Source organism: Arachis hypogaea, chromosome 13 (assembly GCF_003086295.3).
Source record: "Arachis hypogaea cultivar Tifrunner chromosome 13, arahy.Tifrunner.gnm2.J5K5, whole genome shotgun sequence".
Classification (NCBI taxonomy): Eukaryota; Viridiplantae; Streptophyta; class Magnoliopsida; order Fabales; family Fabaceae; genus Arachis; species Arachis hypogaea.
The window spans coordinates 38,935,870-38,955,389 of record NC_092048.1 but is presented as its reverse complement, the minus strand read 5'-3'; the positions used below and the strand labels follow the sequence as shown (position 1 = coordinate 38,955,389).

Sequence of the window (19,520 nt, the reverse complement as noted above, 5' to 3'; positions counted from 1 at the left end):
TAGGAACTCAGAATTCAGATAGTGTTGTTGATTCTCTTAGTTCAGTGTGATGATTCTTGAACACAGCTTTTTTATGAGTCTTGGCCGTGGCCCTAAGCACTTTGTTTTTCAGTATTACTACCGGATACATAAATGCCACAGACACATAACTGGGTGAACCTTTTCAGATTGTGACTCAGCTTTGCTAAAGTCCCCAATTAGAGGTGTCCAGAGTTCTTAAGCACACTCTTCTTTTTGCTTTGGACCTTGGCTTTAACCGCTCAGTCTCAAGTTTTCACTTGACACTTTCACGCCACAAGCACATGGTTAGGGACAACTTGGTTTAGCCGCTTAGACTAGGATTTTATTCCTTTAGGCCCTCCTATCCACTGATGCTCAAAGCCTTGGGATCCTTTTTATTTGCCCTTGCCTTTTGATTTTAAGGGTTATTGGCTTTTTCTGCTTGCTTTTTCTCTCTCTCTCTCTTTTTTTTTTTGTTTTGCAAGCTTTGTTCTTTGCTGCTTTTTCTTGCTTCAAGAATCATTTTTATGATTTTTCAGATTATCAATAACATGTCTCATGTTCATCATTCTTTCAAGAGCCAACATATTTAACAGTCTTAAACAACAAATTCAAAAGACATATGCACTGTTCAAGCATTCATTCAGAAGACAGAAAGCATTGCCACCACATTTAACTAATTAGAATTTCTCTTATTAAAATTCGAAATTTTATTGCCTCTTATTCAAAAGATCTACTACTTTATTCATGTTTGCTGATGATGAGAAAAATAAATTATAGCTTAATTTGGAGATAAAATCAAAATAGATACTAATTACTACTATATGACTCCTAAGGTAAACTTCTATAAGGACACTGTCACAGAGTTAAGACAGAAATTGGAAATTAACAACCTTTATTCTGGGGGAACGGGGGTTCCTCTGATCCTTGGGGTGCTTGGTCCTACAAGAGAAGACTTTTGGCGCTTCAGTTCCCTTAAGTCACACCCCTGCTCCTCTTGTTCTTTAAACATATAGGTCAGCATTTGACTGTGTTCCTTCTGTTCTTTTATTATTTGCTCCATAGCTTCCCTTATCTTGGTAACGGACGTCTCAAGATACTCCCAGTATTCAGATTGAGGGATCTCTGGGAGGAATTCCTGTGCTCTCTTCTTGATGGGATCCTCCTGTGCTTGTTATTTTTCCATTGATGCTTTGGTGATTGGCTTTTCAATTAGGATATATTCAGTTATTCCCATCCTTACTCCAGCGTCCTTGCAGAGCAGAGAAATCACGCTTGGATAAGCCAACCTGGCCTCTTTAGAATTTTTGTTAGCAATTTTGTAGAGTTCAGTTGAAATCAGCTGATGAACCTCCACTTCCTTTCCCATCATGATGCAATGGATCATCACTGCTCTTTTAACTGTGACTTCAGAACGGTTGCTAGTGGGCAACAGAGAACGCCCAACGAAGTCCAGCCATCTTCTGGCGACTAGTTTGAGATCCTCTCTCTTGAGTTGATTTGGGACACCCTTTGTGTTGGTGGTCCACCTGGCTCCAGGGATACATATGTCCTCTAGAATCTTATCCAGGTCAATGTCTGCTCTCATCATCCTCCTGTTGAAGGAGTCTGGATCATCCTTTTGCTGAGGTAGCTTTAAGATCTCCCTGATCTTGTCAGGGGTGGTATGAACAATCTTTCCTCTGACCATGGTCCGAAATTCATAGAATGCAGTTCCAGATAGTTTTTGCTTGTCAGTTTGCCACATATTAGCATAGAACTCCTGGACCATGTTCCTTCCCACTTTCATTTCAGGATTAGCTAGGACTTCCCAGTTCCTGATTCGAATTTGCTCCTGGATCTCCGGATATTCATCTTCTTTTAGATAGAATCTAACTTCCGGGATCACTGATCTCAGACCCATTACTTTAAGATAATGGTCTGAATGTTCTTTAGATAAGAACTTCCCTTGATTCCAAAGTGGTTTTGGAACGCTCTCTTTCTTGCCTCTTGGAGTGGGTTGTTTTCCTTTAGGAGCCATGATCTTAGTGATCTCGGATAAACACACCAAACTTAGAGGTTTGCTTGTCCTCAAGCAAAAGAAAAGAAAGGAGATGGATAGAAGGAGAGCTAGGTGCAATTGTTGATGGAGGAGGGGGGAGGCCGAACCCAAATTTAAAGGGATGGGTGGTGGGTTTTCGAAAAATTGGAAAAGATAAGATAAAAAGATTGAGTTGAAAAAGATAAGATAGAAGATATAGTTTAATTTTGAAAAGATATGATAGATTTTTGAAAAAGATAAATCTGAATTTTGAAAAAGATAATATGGAGAATTGAAAAAGATATGCATTAGTTGAAAAGATTTTTGAGTGAAAAAGATAGATTTGTTTTCAGAAAAGATTTGAAAAGAGTTGGATTGAATTTGGAAAGATGGATTTTTAGAAATTAAGGATTTTAGAAATCAGGGTTCTTGACATGTTCATGTAAAAATCATGCATTGAAGCATAAATTTTGAAATTAAAATGGAAATACGTGTGGAAAAAATGAATTTGGCTCCTCCCTGCCTTCCTGGCGTTTGAACGCCCAAACACTGCCTGTTTTGGGTGTTCAGCGCCCAATTGCTGCTCTCCTGGGCGTTCAACGCCCAGCTGCTGCCATTACTGGCGTTCAACGCCCAGTGGGTGCCCCTTTCTGGCGTTGAACGCCCAGCTGCTACCATCACTGGCGTTCAGCGCCCAGTGGATGCCCATTTTGGGCGTTGAACGCCCAAAATGCTCTTTTACTGGCGGTTTCTTGCCAGTGAGATCTTTTTCTCTGTTTTGTGTGCCGAGGTCTTCTGTAAATGATTATTTACCTTGTTATCAATGAACTCTATATAAACAAATAAAAATAAGAATAGAAATAGGGCAAAATGCTTAGAGGATTGTTGCCCCATGGCTGGGTTGCCTCCCAGCAAGCGCTTCTTTATTGTCTTTAGCTGGACCTTGCTGAGCTTTTAATCTAGCTTCAGCCTTGAGCATTCTTGCTCGATGTTGCCTTCAAGATAATGCTTGATTCTCTGTCCATTGACAATGAACTTCTTATCAGAATCAATGTCTTGAAGCTCCACATAACCATATGGTGACACACTTGTAATCACGTATGGTCCCCTCCACCGGGATTTCAGTTTCCCGGGGAATAGCCTGAGTCTAGAATTAAACAACAGGATCTTCTGTCCTGGTTCAAAGATTCTAGATGACAGCTTTCTGTCATGCCATTTTTTTTATTTTTCTTTATAAAGCTTGGCATTTTCGAAAGCTGTGAATCTGAATTCCTCTAGCTCATTTAGCTGGAGCAATCATTTTTCTCCTGCTAATTTGGCATCAAAGTTTAGGAATCTGGTTGCCCAGTAGGCCTTATGTTCCAGTTCCACGGGCAGGTGACATGCCTTACCATACACGAGTTGGTATGGAGATGTCCCTATGGGGGTCTTGAATGCTGTCCTGTAAGCCCATAGAGCATCATCCAGGCTCCGTGCCCAATCCTTTCTACGGGTATTTACTGTCTGTTCCAGGATTCTCTTTAATTCTCTGTTAGGGACTTCAGCTTGCCCATTGGTTTGTGGATGATATGGAGTGGCCACCTTGTGGTGAATTCCATACCGAACCATGGCAGAGTAAAGCTGTTTATTGCAGAAGTGAGTGCCCCCATCACTGATTAGTACTCTAGGGACACCAAACCTGCTAAAGATATGTTTCTGGAGGAACTTCAGCACTGTTTTAGTATCATTGGTGGGTGTGGCAATAGCCTCAACCCATTTTGATACATAGTCAACTGCCACCAGAATATAAGTGTTTGAGTATGATGGTGGGAAAGGTCCCATGAAGTCAATTCCCCATACGTCAAACAACTCAATTTCCAAGATTCCTTGTTGAGGCATGGCGTAACCATGAGGCAAATTACCAGCTCTTTGGCAACTGTCACAATTGCGTACAAACTCTCGGGAATCTTTATAGAGTGTGGGCCAATAGAAGCCACATTGGAGGACCTTGGTGGCTGTTCGCTCACCTCCGAAATGGCCTCCATATTGAGATCCGTGGCAATGCCACAGGATCCTCTGTGCTTCTTCTCTAGGCACACACCTACAGATAATTCCGTCTGCACATCTCTTAAAGAGATAAGGTTCATCCCACAAGTAGTACTTTGCATCAGTAATTAATTTCTTCTTTTGTATCCTGTTGTACTCCTTGGGTATGAACCTTGCAGCTTTATAGTTTGCAATATCGGCAAACCATGGTGCTTCCTGAATGGCGAATAAATGCTCATCAGGAAACGTCTCAGAGATCTCAAGAGAAGGGAGGGACGTCCCTTCCACTGGCTCTATCCGGGATAGATGATCAGCCACTTGGTTCTCTGTCCCTTTTCTGTCTCTTATTTCTATATCAAACTCTTGCAGAAGCAATACCCATCTGATGAGCCTGGGTTTTGAATCCTGCTTTGTGAGTAGATATTTAAGAGCAGCATGGTCAGTATACACAATCACTTTTGATCCTACTAAGTATGATCTGAACTTGTCAATGGCGTAAACCACTGCAAGTAGTTCTTTTTCTGTGGTTGTGTAATTTTTCTGGGCATCATTTAGAACGCGACTGGCATAATAGATGACATGCAGAAGCTTGTCATGCCTCTGTCCCAATACTGCACCAATGGCATGATCACTGGCATCACACATTAGCTCAAATGGTAATGTCCAGTCTGGTGCAGAAATGACTGGTGCTGTGACTAGCTTAGCTTTCAGCGTTTCAAACGCCTGCAGGCACTTTGTGTCAAACACAAATGGCGTGTCAGCAGCTAGCAGATTACTTAGAGGTTTTGCGATTTTTGAAAAATCCTTTATAAACCTCCTATAGAATCCTGCATGCCCCAGAAAGCTTCTGATTGCCTTAACATTGGCAGGTGGTGGTAATTTTTCAATTACCTCTATTTTTGCTTGATCCACCTCTATTCCCTTGTTTGAGATTTTGTGCCCAAGAACAATTCCTTCAGTCACCATAAAGTGACACTTTTCCCAGTTTAAAACTAGGTTGGTTTCTTGGCATCTTTTTAGAACAAGTTTCAGGTGATCAAGACAGGAGCTGAATGAGTCTCCATATACTGAGAAGTCATCCATGAAGACTTCCAGAAATTTTTCCACCATGTCAGAGAAAATAGAGAGCATGCATCTCTGGAAGGTTGCAGGCGCATTACATAGCCCAAATGGCATCCTTCTATAAGCAAACACTCCGGATGGACATGTGAATGCTGTTTTCTCTTGATCCTGGGGATCTACTGCAATCTGGTTATAGCCTGAGTAGCCATCCAAAAAGCAGTAATAATCATGACCTGCTAGTCTTTCTAGCATCTGGTCTATGAATGGTAAAGGAAAATGATCCTTTCTGGTGGCTATATTGAGCCTTCTGTAGTCAATACACGCGCCACCCCGTAACTGTTCTTGTAGGAAGCAGTTCATTTTTTCATTATGAATCACTGTCATGCCTCCCTTTTTTGGGACGACTTGAACAGGGCTCACCCAGGGGCTATCAGAAATAGGATAAATAATCCCAGCCTCTAGTAACTTGGTGACCTCTTTCTGCACCACTTCCTTCATGGCTGGATTTAGCCGCCTCTGTGGTTGAACCACTGGTTTGGCATTATCCTCCAATAGGATTTTGTGCATGCATCTAGCTGGGCTTATGCCCTTAAGGTCACCTATGGACCACCCAAGAGCTGTTTTGTGTGTCCTTAGCACTTGAATAAGTGCTTCCTCTTCCTGTGAATTTAAAGCAGAGCTTATGATCACTGGAAAAGTGTCACCTTCTCCCAGAAATGCATATTCCAAGGATGGTGGTAGTGGCTTGAGCTCGGGTTTAGGAGATTTTTCCTCTTTCAGAAGAAAGTTCAGAGGCTCTTTCATGTCCCCTGAATCCTCCAAATCAGGCTGAACATCTTTAAAGATGTCTTCCAACTCTGATTCGAGACTCTCAGCCATGTTGATCTCTTCTACCAAAGAGTCAATAAGATCAACTTTCATGCAGTCTGTTGATGTGTCTGGATGCTGCATGGCTTTGACAGCGTTCAACTTGAACTCATCATCATTGACTCTCAGGGTTGTTTCCCCCTGTTGGACGTCAATGAGGGATCGTCCAGTTGCTAGGAAGGGTCTTCCTAGAATGAGAGTAGCACTCTTGTGCTCCTCTATTTCCAGCACAACAAAGAGGCGAATGGCCCAACTCTGACAATCATGTCTTCAATCACGCCTGATGGGTATTTAGTGGAACCATCAGCAAGTTGGAGACATATCCGGGTTGGTTTAACTTCTTCAGTTAAGCCAAGCTTTCTGATAGTGGATGCAGGTATTAGGTTGATGCTTGCCCCAAGATCGCATAAAGCTATCTTGGTGCAATTACCTTCTAATATGCATGGTATCAGAAAACTCCCAGGGTCTTTAAGCTTTTTAGGAAAGCTCTCTAGAATGACTGCACTGCATTCTTCAGTGAGGAGAACTCTTTCTGTTTCTCTCCAATCCTTTTTATGACTCAAGATCTCTTTCATGAACTTGGCATAAGAAGGTATTTGCTCAAGTGCTTCTGCAAATGGAATCTTTATTTCAAGAGTCCTGAGATAATCTGCAAAGCGAGCAAATTGCTTATCCTGCTCCTCTCTCTGGAGTTTTTGAGGATAAGGTATCTTGGCTTTATATTCTTCAACCTTAGTTGCTGCAGGTTTATTGCCTACAGAAGTGGTTGAAGAAGCCTTTTTAGAGGGGTTGTTATCAGCACTTGTGTGTGTCTGATCCCTCACTGACAATTGAGTGCCAGAGTTAGAAGCTGGAATGACGTGAGAAGCCAACTCCTTGTCTGTTCCTGGCATTTGAACGCCAGAATTGTGCCCATTTTGGGCGTTCAGCGCCAGATCCTGCCCATTTTGGGCGTTCAACGCCAGAACCTTGCCCATTTATGGCATTGAACGCCAGTCCTGCTGTATTTCTGGCGTTGAACGCCAGTTTTGGCCATGGTCTGGGCGTTCAGCGCCAGCCTTCCACCAATTTTCTGGCGTTTTAGCACCAGAATTATTTTTCCCTGGGCTCTTACTGTCCTCAGGTGAATTTTGGGTGGTTTGCTCATTTCTTAGCTTTTTGCTGCCTTGAGGTGGGGTATTTAATGTTTTCCCACTTCTTAGTTGAACTGCTTGGCATTCTTCTGCTATGTGCCTTGCAGCTGCTGCTTTGTTTGCTTAAACTGTTCGTCCATATGGATATTAGCCATCCTTGTCTCTTGTAACCTTTCTTTGAATTCGGCTAACTGCTTTGTCAGAAAGTCCAATTGCTGATTGAATTCAGCAGCTTGTTTTACAGGGCTGAGTTCAGCAGTTACTGTTTTAACCTCTTCATTCATGGAAGGGTTGCTGGTTAAGTACAGATGCTGATTCCTGGCAACTGTATCAATGAGCTCTTGAGCCTCTTCAATTGTCTTTCTCATGTGGATAGATCCACCAGCTGAGTAATCTAGAGACATCTGAGCTCCTTCTGCAAGCCCATAATAGAAGATGTCTAACTGAACCCATTCTGAAAACATTTCAGAGGGACATTTTCGTAGCATCTCTCTGTATCTCTCCCAGGCATCATAAAGAGATTCATTATCTCCTTGTTTAAAGCCTTGGATGTCCAGCCTTAGCTGTGTCATCCTTTTTGGAGGGAAATATTGATTCAGAAATTTTTCTGTCAGCTGTTTCCATGTCCTTATGTTGGCCTTAGGTTGGTTATTCAACCACCTCTTAGCTTGATCTTTTACAGCAAATGGAAACAGTAATAGTCTGTAGACATCATGATCTATTTTCTTATCATGTACTATGTCAGCAATTTGTAAAAATTGTGCTAGAAACTCTGTAGGTTCTTCTTGTGGAAGACCGGAATACTGGCAGCTTTGCTGCACCATGATAATGAGCTGAGGATTCAACTCAAAGCTACTGACTCCAATGGAGGGTATGCAGATACTACTCCCATATGAAGCAGTAGAGGGGTTAGAATATGACCCCAGAGTCCTCCGGGACTGTTCATTTCCGCTTAGGTCCATGATGGAGAAAGGGAGATGATGTAAAATAAAAAAAAATATTTTTATTTATTTATTTATTAATTTATTTCGAAAATGAACTAAATTGAAATAAAATAAATAAAAATTGAGTGAAGATTTTCGAAAAACTGAGGAGAGAGAAAGTGGTTAGGAAGTTTTGAAAAGGATATGATGATTTTTTAAAAAAAAGTTTTAAATTTTGAAATAAAAATCTAAATTTTAGAAATATATTTCGAAAATTTGTTTTTTTTAAAAAAAGAGAAAAGATATTTTTTATTTTTAAGAGGAAAGAGAAAAACAATAAGATAGCACAAGATTTAAAATTTTTAGATCTAATGCTCCCTATTTTCAAAAATTTTGGAGGGAAAACACCAAGGAACACCAAACTTAAAAATTTTAAGATCAAGTCACAAGGAAAACTCAAGAACACGAAGAAAGAACACCAAACTTAAAATTTTTAGAAAACCAAAATAAATTTTCGAAAAACACAGAAAAATCAACAAGAAAACACCAAACTTAAAGTTTGGCACAGGATTTAATAGAGAAATTATTTTTGAAAAAGATTTTAAAAATATGATAGTCAATTACCATGAACATAAACACCACGTTCTAACTGACTGAGCTATAAATTTAAGGTGTTTTAACAAGTGATAAATAATAAAAGACTCTAAACCAAAAAAAGAGAAATTTTTCCTAATCTAAGCAACAAAATAATCCGTCAGTTGTTCAAACACGAACAATCCCCGGCAACGGCGCCAAAAACTTGGTGCACGAATTATGAATCACACTTTTCACAACTCGTACCACTAACCAGCAAGTGCACTGGGTCGTCCAAGTAATACCTTACGTGAGTAAGGGTCGAATCCCACGGAGATTGTTGGTTTGAAGCAATCTATGGTTATCTTGTAAATCTTAGTCAGGAAGTCAATTATGTTTATCAGTTAAATTGTGAATAACCAAGAGAGCATAAATTAAAGGTTACTTGTTATGCAGTAATGGAGAATATGTTGGAGTTTTGGAGATGCTTTGTCTTCTGAATCTCTGCTTTCCTCTGTCTTCTTGTTCACGCACGCACGTCCTCCTATGGCAAGCTGTGTGTTAGTGGATCACCGTTGTCAATGGCTACCTTCCATCCTTCCAGTGAAAACTACGCTCACGCGCTCTGTCACAGCACGGCTAATCACTGGTTGGTTCTCGATCCGGTTGGAATAGGATTTACTATCCTTTTGCGTCTGTCACTAACGCCCAGCCTTCAGGAGTTTGAAGCTCGTCACAGTCATTCAATCCTTGAATCCTACTCGGAATACCACAGACAAGGTTTAGACTTTCCGGATTCTCATGAATGCCGCCATCAGTTCTAGCTTATACCACGGAGATTCTGATTAAAGAATCTAAGAGATACTCATTCAATCGTACATTGAACGGAGGTGGTTGTCAGGCACACGTTCATGATTTGAGGAAAGTGATGAGTGTCACAGATCATCACCTCCATCACATTTAAGCGCGAATGAACATCTTAGATAGGAACAAGCGTGTTTGAATGGAAAACAGAAATACTTGCATTAATTCATTGAGACACAGCAGAGCTCCTCACCCCCAACAATGGGGTTTAGAGACTCATTCCGTCAGAGAATACAAGGGTTTGATCTAAAATGTCATGAGATACAAAATAAGTCTCTAAAAGTTGTTTAAATACTAAACTTAGTAGCCTGGGTTTACAAAAAATGAGTAGACTATGATGGATGATGCAGAGATCCACTTCTGGGGCCCACTTGGTGTGTGCTGGGGCTGAGATTTAAGTGAGTCACGTGCAGAGGCCATTTGTGGAGTTGAACGCCAGTTTTTGTGCCAGTTTGGGCGTTCAACTCCAGCTTTTGATCCTTTTCTGGCGCTGGACGCCAGAATTGGGCAGAGAACTGGCGTTAAACGCCAGTTTACGTCATCTATCCTTGTGCAAAGTATGGACTATTATATATTTCTGGAAATCCCTGGATGTCTACTTTCCAACGCAATTGGAAGCATGCCATTTCGAGTTCTGTAGCTCCAGAAAATCTATTTTGAATGCAGGGAGGTCAGAATCCAACAGCATCAGCAGTCCTTTTTCAGCCTGAATCAGATTTTTGCTCAGCTCCTTCAATTTCAGTCAGAAAAATACCTGAAATTACAGAAAAACACACAACTCATAGTAAAGTCCAGAAATATGAATTTTTCCTAAAAACTAATGAAAATAGACTAAAAACCAACTAAAACATACTCAAAACTATATGAAATTAACCCCAAAAAGCGTATAAAATATCCGCTCATCAGCTACAGACCTCCATTCCTCACTGCCCCTGATGAGACAACCACACCTTCAGCTGGCCCCTCTTCATTTACTGCTACCCCAGCTACCACCACTGCACCTCCACCTGCCTCAGAGCCAGTTTATCACGTCGTGCACCGCCTGTTTCAGCAGCTAGACCAGATGGAGCGCCGCAACCGGCGCCGATATAAGAGATCTGAGCGTCGCAGCAAGCGACGCTATGAGCACCTAAAGCTGATGATACGATCTGGCGACATCCCCTCCGAGCCTGACACACCATCAGAGCCATCTAAGGAGGAGGCGGACGAGCACGAGGAGGAGACCCATCCACAGAGAGAGGCTGAGCAGGCTGCATCACAGCAGGAGGCCCCGCATCAGATTCAGGCTGCAGACCCAGAGGTTCCTATACAGTCAGCACCTCCTCTGCAGCAGGCAGATCCTCAGACCACCGCCACAGAGACTCCAGCCACCCATCCTTCCAGTGATGACACTCTTTCACACCTTGCTTGAGTGAGCATCGAGGACGATGCTTTATATTAAGTGTGGGGAGGTCGCCATCTCTGACGTATTTTTTGGTGAACCACTACAGACTCTTTTTATTTTATTTTGTTATTTTTCTGTATTTTCATCTTTATTTTTATTTCTCAGTACTTATACATTGCTCTTTTCATGTATTTTTACTCTATTTCTGCATTTTTCACTTTAGTTTATATTTAGCCAATTAGTTTAGTTGCAATTCTAACTTATTAGTTATAGAATATGTGGATTAATTAGTATAGTTTACCCTTTTAGTATATGATAGTTTAGTTTAAATTGAAAATAAAAAGGAAGTAAACTAGAGACTTTAATATAAAAACAATCCACACACCTTGTATATATAGCATTACATGTTAGTTACTTAACAACATTTCATCAAGGAGAAACACTAAAACTTTAAAGCCACCCTAAGGTTTACATTGAGAATAATGGGAACTCTTAATTTTTCACTTGCATGACATATATAACTGAGATATGATTTTTGAGCTAGAGAACACACAGCCTGTGAGTTTTGAGCTTAATTTTATGGTTACATTCAAACCATAATATTTTATTCATGTGTGTTCCGCCCTTCTTTTTTATTCTGATGTTCTTTACTTTGTTTTAATCTATATGTCCAATTATAGAATATAGATACATACTAAAAAAGTGATTGAGGCCATTGTTTGATTCTAGCTCACTTATCCCAAAATTAGCCTACCTTTTACATCACCCTTGTTAGCCCCCTTGAGCTTTTAATCCTCTCTTGTTCTATAAACCACAATACTAGGCTTAAGCAGAAAAACAAAATAAAAATCTCAAGTTGAATCCTTGGTTAGCTTAAGATAGAAATTGTGTATTGTTTAAGTGTGGGAAACCTTATGGGAACATGGATTATAGAAACAAAGGTAGAAAGTTAAAAAGAATAAAGACATTTCAAAATAAAAGTTTTGGGAAGCATGCTCATGTGAAATCAAAACAATTAAATTACCATGTACATTAAAAAAAATATTTTTAATTAAATAAAGGGGATACAAGAAAGTTCCCCAATTGCAAAATAAAAAGAATTAATGCACATGGGACAAAGTTAAAGTTAATATATGAGCTTGCAATACAAAGTGGAAAAAAAATTGGGTAAATAGGTAAAGAAGCTTTGCTTTATAAATATGTATGTTAGGTGAGATCTTAGAAGTTATAGTAAACTCTCGTTGCAGGTATAGTTACTAATCCAAGCAATCAACCTTTCTTACAAACGTTTTGGTTGTCACAAGTAACAAACCCCTTTAAAATTGATAACCGAGTATTTAAACCTCGGGTCGTCTTCTCAAGGAACTGCAGGGAAGTATGTTCTTATTATTGGTTATGAAGATTGTAAATTGGGGTTTTGAAAGTAGGGGAAAAGTAATTTAAATTGCAATTAAAGTAAGTAAATGCCTGTAAAATAAACTTTTGGCAAGGTATGAGAAATTGGAAGTCCTATCCTAGTTATCCTTATCAATGGAGATGAGAATTGAATCTTAATCCCACTTAGTTAGCCTTTACTAGAGCAAAGGAAGATCAAGTGGATTAATTAGTTTGATCTTCAGGTCCTAGTCAATCCCTAAGAAAGGACTGGAATTATTGAAGTTCAATTCAATTAGCAAAGATAACAATTATCGATCACGTTGAGTTTGATAACTCCTGAGTTACTGATTTCTCAACCAATACTAAAAGGGAAAAAGTAAATCTACTGGAATAAAAATGTCTTCAGATTGGAAGCAACAATAACATAAATAAAAGAGAGCAATAATAAACTGAAATACCTCAAATAACATTAATTAAGAGAATCATCTGTAACATAGAAAAGTTCATAAATTAAATTGAAAAAATAATTAATTAAAAGGAATGTTGAACCTGATAAAAAGGGATAATCATAAAAGCGAGAAAAATCCTAAATCCTAATCCTAAGAGAGAGAGGAGAGAACCTCTCTCTAAAAACTACATCTAAATCATGAAAAGTGAATAATTGGAGACTCTCTTTGAATGGATGCATTCTCCCACTTTATAACCTCTAATCTGTGCTTTCTGTACTTGGATCTGGGCCAAAAAGGGCTTCAGAAATCGCTGGGAGCGTTTTCTGTAATTTTTGGTGCGTGGCCTCTGTCACGCGTCCGCGTGGGTCACGCGGTCGCGTCATCTGGAGTTTTCCTTATCACGCGTTCGCTTCGGCCATGCGTCCGCGTCATCTGCGTTTTGCTCGTGGTGCGCGATCGCGTCATTCACGCGTTCGCGTGGCGCTCTTTTCGCGCCAGGCATGCGACTGCGTCGCCCACGCGTTCGCGTCGCTGCCAGTTTCCTCAAAAACTCCATTTTGTACTTTCCTTCCATTTTTGTATGTTTCCTTTCCATCCTCTAAGTCATTCCTACCTTTGGAATATCTGAAACTACTCAACACACAAATTACGGCATCGAATGGTAATAAAGGGTAATTAAAATTAATTATTCTTAAAGCATAGAAAACATGTATTTCACATATATCACATAATAAGGAAGGGAAAGTAAAACCATGCAATTAACATGAATAAGTGAGTGAAGGATTGAATAAATCACTTAAATTAGGCATAAAATATATCATAAAATATGGGTTTATCATTGGTGTTGGAGCCTTATTTGGGTATTATGTTATTATATTTGAGCTTGTGGATATTCTGAGGAGTAATTTGACAATTGACATGGATCTCATATACACTTGGATTACTTATTTTCATTCCTATTTTCACTTGTACACCAAGTGTTTGTGAAAAAGCCAACATGGCATTTTGAATTCTTTTCTACTCTTTTCTTACTACTTTAATGCCTCTTTTTCACAACACTTGCATTCCACATGTATTGGGATTATCATTCACAATTGTCATCATACAAGTATTCACCCTTTTCTTTCATGTGATACTTATTGTTCAATTTGATACTTGAGTTATGCTTCTCATGCCTCTTAATTGCATGCCATAAACCCTCTTGCATCTAATTGTTATGAATTGCCTTTATGATCCTAATTGTTGTCTTACCTACATGTTGTAGCTACCATGTATTTAAACTATTATCTTTTCTTTGGCATTTATTATCACTTGGAATTTCTTCCTGCCAGTTTTCGCTATCTATATTTCACCTTCTTCCTCTTTCTTTCTTCCTTAGGATGGGTACCAAGAAAAGAAAAGAGAAGGCTATTGACAAGACACTGGCAAAGAAAGGCACTAAAAGAACTGTGGCTAAGGCCCAACCCACTACAAGCGTTAAGCCACCCACAAAGCGGGTGAAACAAATAATCAAAGTTGATGAGGCGGAAAAGGCGTTCCCTGCTAGGGTGATGAGCGGATAATTTATAAGCTTTTTGGCATTGTTTTTAGTATGTTATTAGTATATTTTAATTAGTTTTTATTATATTTTTATTAGTTTTTAAATAAAAATCACTCTTCGAAACTTTACTATGAGTTTATGTTTTTTTCTGTGATTTCAGGTATTTTCTGGCTGAAATTGAGGGACCTGAGCAAAAATCTGATTCAGAGGCTGAAAAAGGACTGCAGATGCTGTTGGATTCTGACCTCCCTACACTCAAAGTAGATTTTCTGGAGCTACAAAAGCCCAATTGGTGCACTCTCAATTGCGTTGGAAAGTAGACATCCTGGGCTTTCCAGCAATTTATAATAGTTCATACTTTGCCCGAGATTTGATGGCCCAAACAGGCGTTTCAAGACAGCTCAAGAATTCTGGCGTTTAACTTTAGAACTGGCACAAAAGCTGGAGTTAAATGCCCAAACTGGCACAAAAGCTGGCGTTTAACTCCAAGAAAAGTCTCTACACGAAAATGCTTCAATGCTCAGCCAAGCACACACCAAGTGGGCCCGGAAGAAGATTTCTGCATTAATTACTGATTTCTGTAACCCTAGGCTACTAGTTTTCTATAAATAGGACCCTTTGCCATTGTATTTTCAATACTATCTATCTTTTACTCATACTTGGATAGACCTTTTCACATTTGGGGGCTGGCCTCACGGCCATGCCTAGACCTTGTTCTCATGTATTTTCAACGGTGGAGTTTCTACACACCATAGATTAAGGTGTGAAGCTCCGTTGTTCTTCATGAATTAATACAAGTACTATTGTTTTTCTATTCAACTCAAGTCTATTTCTTCTCCAAGATATTCATTCGTTCTTCAACTTGATGAAGGTGATGATCCGTGACACTCATCATCATTCTCACCTATGAACGCGTGACTGACAACCACTTCCGTTCAACATGCAAACAAGCTTGAATGCGTATCTCTTGGGTTTCTAATCTAAGATTGGAACCTTCATGGTATAGGCTAGAATCATTGGCAGCCATTCTTGAGATCCGGAATGTCTAAACCTTGTCTGTGGTACTCTGAGTAGGATCTGGGAAGGAATGACTGTGACGAGCTTCAAACTCGCGATTGTGGGGCGTGTGACAGACGCAAAAGGATCAATGGATCCTATTCCGACATGATCGAGAACCGACAGCTGATTAGCCGATGTTGTGACAGAGCATTAGGACCATTTTCACTGAGAGGACGGGATGTAGTCATTGACAACGGTGATGCCCAACATAAAGCTTGCCATGGAAAGGAGTATGAATGATTGGAAGAAGGCAATAGGAAAGCAGAGGTTCAAGGGGAACAAAGCATCTTCATACTCGTATCTGAAATCCACCAATGAATTACATAAGTATCTCTATCTTTATTTTATGTTTATTTTCATCACCTTAAACTCCATAACTATTTGAATTCGCCTGACTGAGATTTACAAGGTGACCATAGCTTGCTTCAAGCCGACAATCTCCGTGGGATCGACCCTTACTCACGTAAGGTTTATTACTTGGACGACCCAGTGCACTTGCTGGTTAGTTGTATGGAATTGTGACATAGTGTGATTCACGTTTGAGAGCTCCAAGTCTTTGGCGCCATTGTTGATGATCACAATTTCGTGCACCAAGTTTTTGGCGCCGTTGCTGGGGATTGTTCGAGTTTGGACAACTGACGGTTCATCTTGTTGCTTAGATTAGGTACTTCTCAAAATTTTTAAGAATGAATTCTAGAGTTTCAAGGTGATGTTCTTATCATCACAAAAGCTGATTGATTCTCATCAATTTAGCTATTGAATGTAATGTCCTGCTAAAGCTTGGCCAAACATGTCTAATCTTTTTAGACTGAAGCTTTAGACTAACATTGCATGATTCCTGGAATTCTTATTAAAAGTTTTGATTCTCTTTATTTTCTTTTCCATATAAGTTTCGAAAATCACAAAAAAATTTTATAAAATCATAAAAATCAAAAATATTTTATGTTCCTTGTTTGAGTCTAGTATCAATTTTTAAGTTTGTTGTCAATTGCATTCTTCTTGCATTTTTCGAAAACATGCAATATGTTCTTCATTGATCTTCAAGTTGTTCTTGATGATTTCATTGCTCTGATCTTTAAATTCTCTTGTTTTGTGTGTTTTATTGTTTTTCATATGCATTCTCAAATTCTTAGTGTCTCTTATATGAAAATTTTTAAGTTTGGTATCCTGCATGCATTGTTTATTTGATCTTAGTTGCATTTTTATTGTTTCTCATCATCAAAAATCCAAAAATATTTTCAAAATTGTGTCTTTTCAAGTCAATAATACAGAGAATTAAAGATTCAAAACATTCAGCAGAGGAATCAAACAGAAAAAGCTGGGCGTTCAAAACGCCCAGTGAAGAAGGAAAACTGGCGTTTAAACGCCAGCCAAGACACCTGGCTGGGCGTTTAATGCCCAAAAAGGTAGAGATTTGGGCGTTTAACGCCAGGATGACACTAGACGGAAGATTTTGTTTTTAATTCACATTTTTTTCAAGTTTTCATAATTTTTCAAAATCAAATATTTTTCAAATCATATCTTTTCAATCATATCTCTTTTAAAATCAATTTCTTTCCATTTTATATTTATTTTTACTATTTTCAAAAATCCTTGCTTCAATTCAAGATTTACTTCAAAAATTTTCAAGTTGTTACTTGCCTATTAAGAAAGGATCAAACTTTAAATTTTAGAATCATATCTTTTAATTTCTTGTTATTCAAGTAATCAACTTTAATTTTAAAAACTTTCTTTTTCTAAATTGATTTTCAATCATATCTTTTCAACCATATCTTTTTAATCACATCTTTTTCAAAATTAATTTTCAATCATATCTTTTTAAATTCTGATTTCAAAATCTTTTTCAAAAATCACTTGATTTCTTTCTCAATCTTAGTTTTCGAAAACCAATTACCAAATTTTCAAAATCTCTTACTTTAATTTTGAAAATTTCTTCCCCTCTTCTCACATCCTTCTATTTAAAGGACTAAAACTCCTCATCAAGGTGCAATTCGAACTCTGTCCCTTTTGATAAGTTCGAATTCCCTCTTCTCCACCTTCTCCTTCTATTCTTCTTTTCCTCTGACACCTCAAGGAATCTCTATACTGTGACATAGAGGATTTCCTAATTTCTTGTTTCCTTCTCTTTCATATGAGCAGGAGCAAAGATAAAGGCATACTTGTTCAAGCTGATCCTGAACCTGAAAGGACCTTGAAGAGAAAGCTAAGAGAAGTTAAAGCACAATTCTCTCTAGAGGGCCTAACAGAGCTTTTCAAGGAAGAAGAAACCATGGCAGCCGAAAACAACAATGCCAACAATGCAAGGAAGGTGCTTGGTGACTTTACTGCACCTACTCCCGACTTCTATGGGAGAAGCATCTCTATCCCTGCCATTGGAGCAAACAACTTTGAGCTTAAGCCTCAATTAGTTTCTCTAATGCAATAGAATTGCAAGTTTCATGGACTTCCATTGGAAGATTCTCATCAGTTCTTAGCTGAGTTCTTGCAAATCTGTGACACTGTCAAGACCAATGGGGTTGACCCTGAAGTCTACAGACTTATGCTCTTTCCTTTTGCTGTAAGAGACAGAGCTAGGACATGGTTGGATTCACAACCTAAAGAAAGCATGAATTCTTGGGAAAAGCTAGTCAATGCCTTCTTGGCAAAGTTTTTTCCACCTCAAAAATTGAGTAAGCTTAGAGTGGAAGTCCAAACCTTTAGACAGAAGGATGGTGAGTCCCTCTATGAAGCTTGGAAAAGATACAAGCAATTGATCAGAAGGTGCCCTTATGACATGCTTTCAGAATGGAGTATCATAGGTATATTCTATGATGGTCTGTCTGAACTATCCAAGATGTCATTGGATAGCTCTGTTGGAGGATCTCTTCATCTGAAGAAGATGCCTACAGAAGCTCAAGAACTCATTGAAATGGTTGCAAATAACCAATTCATGTACACCTCTGAAAGGAATCCCGTGAATAATGGGTCAACTCAGAAGAAAGGAGTTCTTGAGATTGATACTCTGAATGCCATATTGGCTCAGAATAAAATATTGACCCAACAAGTCAATATGATTTCTCAGAGTCTATCTGAAATGCAAGCAGCAACAGGCAGTACTAAGGAAGCTTCCTCTGAAGAAGAAGCTTATGATCCTGAAAACCCAGCAATGGAAGAGGTGAATTACATGGGAGAATCCTATGGAAACACCTATAATCCTTCATGAAGAAATCATCCAAATCTCTCATGGAAGGATCAACAGAGACCTCAACAAGGTTTCAACAACAACAATGGTGGAAGAAACAGGTTTATCAATGGCAAGCCTTTTTCATCATCTTCTCAGCAACAGGCAGAGAATTTTAAGTAGAGCCCCTCTGACTTAACAACCATTGTCTCTGATCTAATCAAAACCACTCAAAGTTTCATGACTGAAACAAGGTCCTCCATTAGAAATTTGGAGGCACAAGTGGGACAGCTGAGTAAGAAAATTACTGAACTCCCTCCCAGTACTCTTCCAAGCAATACAGAAGAGAATCCAAAGAGAGAGTGCAAGGCCATAAACACGTCTCACATGGCCGAACCTGGAAAGGAGGAAGAGGCCGTGATCTCCACTGAGGAAGACCTCAATGGACGTCCACTGACCTCCATGGAATTCCCTAATGAGGAACCATGGGAATCTGAGGCTCAGACTGAGACCATAAAGATTCCATTAAATTTACTTCTTCCATTCATGAGCTCTGATGAGTATTCCTCCTCTGAAGAGGATGAAGATGTTACTGAAAAGTAAGTTGCTAAGTACCTTAGAGCAATCATGAAGCTAAATGCCAAGCTATTTGGTAATGAGACTTGGGAGGATGAACCTCCATTGCTCATCAAAGAACTGGATGACTTGACTAGGCAGAGATTACCTCAAAAGAGACAGGACCCTGGAAAGTTCTCAATCCCTTGTACCATAGGCACCATGACCTTTGAGAAGGCTCTGTGTGACCTAGGGTCAAGCATAAACCTTATGCCTCTCTCTGTAATGGAGAAGCTAGGAGATCATTGAGGTACAAGCTGCAAGAATCTCACTAGAGATGGCAGACAATTCAAAGAAACAGGCTTATGGACTTGTAGAGGATGTCTTGGTAAAGGTTGAAGACCATTACATCCCTGCTGATTTCATAATCCTAGAAATTGGGAAGTGTATGGATGAATCCATCATCCTTGGCAGACCCTTCCTAGCCACAGCAAAAGCTGTGATTGATGTTGACAAAGGAGAATTGATC

General features: G+C 39.3%; 1 non-coding gene across 1 annotated transcript; it reads right to left on the bottom strand.

Moving 5' to 3' along the window:
- Positions 1 to 17,947: 17,947 nt before the first annotated feature.
- On the bottom strand, positions 17,948 to 18,055 carry LOC112740089 (small nucleolar RNA R71). The gene has a single exon (XR_003171022.1). It is a non-coding gene; the product is annotated as a small nucleolar RNA R71 (small nucleolar RNA).
- Positions 18,056 to 19,520: the final 1,465 nt, after the last annotated feature.